General features: G+C 47.2%; 1 pseudogene; it reads left to right on the top strand.

Moving 5' to 3' along the window:
• The first annotated feature begins 3427 nt into the window (after positions 1 to 3427).
• On the top strand, positions 3428 to 3993 carry LOC123836106 (protein LZIC-like; annotated as a pseudogene).
• Positions 3994 to 4348: the final 355 nt, after the last annotated feature.

A 4348-nucleotide genomic window follows, 5' to 3' on the forward strand; every position in this document is an offset into this window, starting at 1 on the left:
AAAGATTATAGGACAAAACGGATACATTTGACAACATCTGCTAGGGCTGGGTTTTGTGGCTGCCTGAGAAACAATTGCTAATTTATACAATTAATAGATTGCTCGCATTGGTGCTAATCTAGAGGCTGTCTGCCCGCAAATGTCCACACACTCCTGCTTTCTTCCCCATCTCCCCACTGATTGTTGACGGAGAATGACACAAAATGCCACTGCCCCCATGAAGTCTTCCCTGATCTCTCTCTCCACTTGGAAGTGGACACTCTTGCTTCCAGGCTCCCTCCCCTTTTTGAAGGTATTATCACCATGTTGCTTAGTGCAGGAGATCTACTTGCCTGTGCCTTCTCCTCCTGGACTGGGAAGCTTCTTACACACGTCATTACTCAGGCCCCATAAAGCTGTACATACACTAGGTGGGGAGAAATGTAAGCGCTTCTCTGTGCCCCCAGGTCTCAGCTATCCCCCCAGGCAGTGTAGGGAAGGAAGGTCTTGGAGGCTTCCAGGGGTCAGGAGGGCACTGGTGTTGCTGGGGTGGGGTTCTGCCCTCTGAATCTCACCGTATTGTTACTCACAGAGGGGCTTTGGGGCTGAGGAGTACAGGCTGTGACCTGCCATCCTGAAGGGCTTCTAGAAAGCACTGCGGCCCAGGGCATGTTGGCCAGACACCCCAGGACTCCGGAGGCTCGGTTATCTATGGTGGGGCAGTCTTGAGAAAAGTATTGAAGGAAAGTATGGAGGATCCTAGATTACTTCTCTGAAAAGCCTTTGGGCGTGGTATGACAGAAGCAAGTCTGCTTTCCTCAGCGTCGAAGGCTGTCTCCTGAATCCCCAGAAATCTGTGAATGGCACCTATATTCATTCCCAGCATTGCATAAAGAATGGCTACCCACTCTTTGAGCCTCTCCCCTGTCACTGCCCCTTGGCCCACGCCGAACTAAACCCAGCCCTGACCTGCATGCCTCAAACTCTTCCCTGCATCCAAGAAACAGTTTCTTCGGCCTGGACTGCCTCCCCTCAGCCCTTCTCCATCCCATGAATTTCTCCTCCACTCGTTTAGACTCAGCTCAGATGTCGGCTTCTCTGTGAAGCCTTCCCTGATGCCGAGTATACATTATCCGAGATAAAGAGAAGCAAAGATCACCGTTTCTAAAAACATTCACTAATAAATGGCCTCTCGTAGTAACTACTGCTCAACAACTATTTAGTGAGTGCCCATTACGTGCCAGGCACTGATCTCCACACTTGGAATACCGCGGCAAGCAGAAGAGACAAACATGCCCACGCTCATGGGCTTACACTCCAGCAAGGGGCAGGGGGACAGGGTATCCATACACAGTAAACACAATGACAAGTAAATTATACAACATGTTAGAGGTTGATAAGTGTGTGCAAAAAGGAAAAAGTAGAGAAGGGTAAAAGGGACTGAGAGAGTTGAGGGTGACAGGAGAGAGGGGGGGCTGGGCTGAAGGGGGATATGTAAGCAGGCTAGCTTCAAGACCTCAAGAGAAGGAAGGAGGGAAGCAGAGGAGGAGAGCAGACTATAAGGAGTGTCCAGTAAGCAGCCAGAAACGAGGCCAGAGTGGAAGCCAGGTGGAGAGGCCATGTCGAGGAGGAAGGGTCGATCATCCCGGTCTACCCTGCTGCTACAGAAGCGAGGTGGACGCTAAGAGTCACTGATGCAGCAACAAGGAGGGCAGAGGTGGGCGTTACAAGAGCAGGTCTGGTGGGGCGACCGACCAGAGTGAGGGCTGACTGAAGCAAAGTGGAGAGAGTGGGGAAATGAGAATGCGGAGGGAGCGGGCGTAGACAACCCTTTTGAGGTATGCTGAAAAGGGGAGCAAAGACAAGGACACAAGCTGGAGAGGAAAGTCATGTGGATGAAAATAATCTAACAGAGAGCAAAGCACCGGGGCCACAGGAGAGGGGGACTCTTGCTAGAGCAGAGGAGGATGACGGAACAAGTGTACGTGTGCAGAGGCCATGGAAAGTCCTGACTCCCCACGGAACTGCAGCCCCATCCATATTCACCATGCTAGGGACCTGGGCCCTTTGTTCAAATGTATTCATTTATTCATTCATTCCACAGATTTTCACTGAATGCCCTCTACATGCCTGGTTTGTTCTAGGCACTCCCAACACCCAGCACACACAGGCCCAATGATCTCTGCTCTCCAGTAGGCAATGTGCTCGTGGAGGATGCTTTGCATGTCACCAAAAGATCCTGAGTTTGACAGACTCAAAAGACAAGGACATTTAACATCCGCTATAATAAAAGTCCTGATAAATGTTCACATTATGTCATTATTATAGCCTTAATCAAAATGTATCACCATTGTCTATCTGCTACACTGACAGCAATTTTTTTTATAATATTTATAACTCCAGCACCTAACAGTTTCTGACACAGGGAAGGGACTTTTGAGATGTTTATTGGATGAATATGTGAAACCTGAAAGATGAGGGAAAGTCCTCATTTCGGGTTCCTCCATAATATTCACCCATGTAAGTCACCCAGCTATATTTTCCAAAAACAAACATCTAAAGGTGACATCTAACACCTTTATGCAAAATAGTGATTCACACTGAAGTATGAAGCAGTTTCCTTGGATACTTTTCTCTTAACAGCCAGCTCAGATGGGCCGTCCCTTATCGACTGGACTTTTCCATGGAGTGGGACGGAATGGAGATCCGAGAGGGATAATTTGGAAACCGAGGTACCACCAGGTAACCGAAGACGAGATGTCCTGGCCCAGTGGGTTGGTCCTGCTTCAGCATGGTGACATCAAATATCATTGGAGGGGATGTGGGAATGGGACATGAAAGGGGTTCAGAGGGTGAACAGAGTTTGTAAAAGGGCTCCTCAGTTTGAGGACACTTGGAACCCCCGTGGCTGATAGTCCCGAGCTCCATCCCCAGTCATTTCCAGGTGGCAGAAAACAAAGCGTCTAATTCTAAATTGGTGTTTCTGATTGTTTTAATTAGTAGGCTGTCTATGTCTGATTAATTTTTCACCCTCCCAAACTTCCCATCAGTATATATATATTTGGCACCATGCAAAAGCCACTGGCCTTTAAATGACTTGAGCTCTGTGCATCTGGAGATGGGCAATCACGGAAGAACAAGCCAGAAAGCAATTTTTTGAAGGAGTGAGGGGGAAGCTGGTACTTGATCTTATTACTTCTGACCAATTTCTTGCTTTCTCTTTAAAAAAGAAGTGGAATCGTTTTGAAATTGTACCTTCTGGGAAGGGCTCCCGCTGCGAGCATCTGCCAGGCTGGGACCCACAGCCAACTCCACCCCCAAGTGGTTTGAATTTTGAGCCTCCTGTAGTCCTGATGAAACTTTCACATTCCTCAAGTTCATGACACTTGGAACTTCAACAGTAGGAAGTTTATGCACATTGGGATAGGTCAGCACCGGGTATTAAGAGATGAGACAGGAACTTGATACAGATGGATAGGAAGAAACCAATAAAGGAAACTCTGGAGCAACTAAGTGACTTTAATGATTTCACTGAAGAAAATCATGTCTAGAGATATGACTTTGGTAGATGAGCCAAGTGGAATGCAACCGGCCATGCAGGCAGCCATGAGCCAGGCCTTTAAGACCCCAGACGTCATCAGATTATTTGCCAAAAAATGGCCAGGCCAGCTCCAGACAAGGTGAGTGGAGATGGATGGAGAGCTCGTGGTGGGAAAATCTGGAAAGAGGCCTGAACACCCAACAGAAAGTGGAGATACTAAGAGCTCTCAGGAAACTTGGAGAAGCTGAGTGCAGGTAACAAGGCCCTCTTGTCAGCAAACGCAAGTGCTCTCCTCAGCCAGTCTGAGACCTTGGTGCTGGAGGCAAACTTCTGGCACTGACAAGTTTTGAGGTTGGAAAAACAAAAAGATGACAGGGCCTGGAAGCTTGGGACATTCTTGCTATACATGGCATTTGTCTCCTAGGGTTTTTGAATCATTGCCAAGAAACCAGGAGACTCTAGAAATGCATTGATAACCTAAGAAAAGGTGACTGAAAAACATAGTTGTGGCTTCTGGTTATACCCTTCATCATGGTGCTTTGTGATCCTAGACTCGTTAGGATGAGGGACGCATGGGATCTTAATCGTTATGTCTTTCGTGTTTGAGAGAGAGAACAGGAAACGGCTTCTCTGCCTGTCTTGATTAAGCCTCCTTGTTACTAAGTGCTGATAGTAAATGAAAAGATGTGAACTAAAAATTAAAATTAAAAAAATAATAAATTGCACCTTTTGTGATTTTTATGGCTGGATATTATCGCATTACATGTGTAGACCTCATTCTGTTTATCCGTCCATCTGTTGGTGGACACTTGGTTTGTTTCCACATCT

Source organism: Mirounga angustirostris, unplaced genomic scaffold (assembly GCF_029215605.1).
Source record: "Mirounga angustirostris isolate CCGP_5_RB_7025 unplaced genomic scaffold, mMirAng1.0.hap1 SCAF_12, whole genome shotgun sequence".
NCBI lineage: Eukaryota > Metazoa > Chordata > Mammalia > Carnivora > Phocidae > Mirounga > Mirounga angustirostris.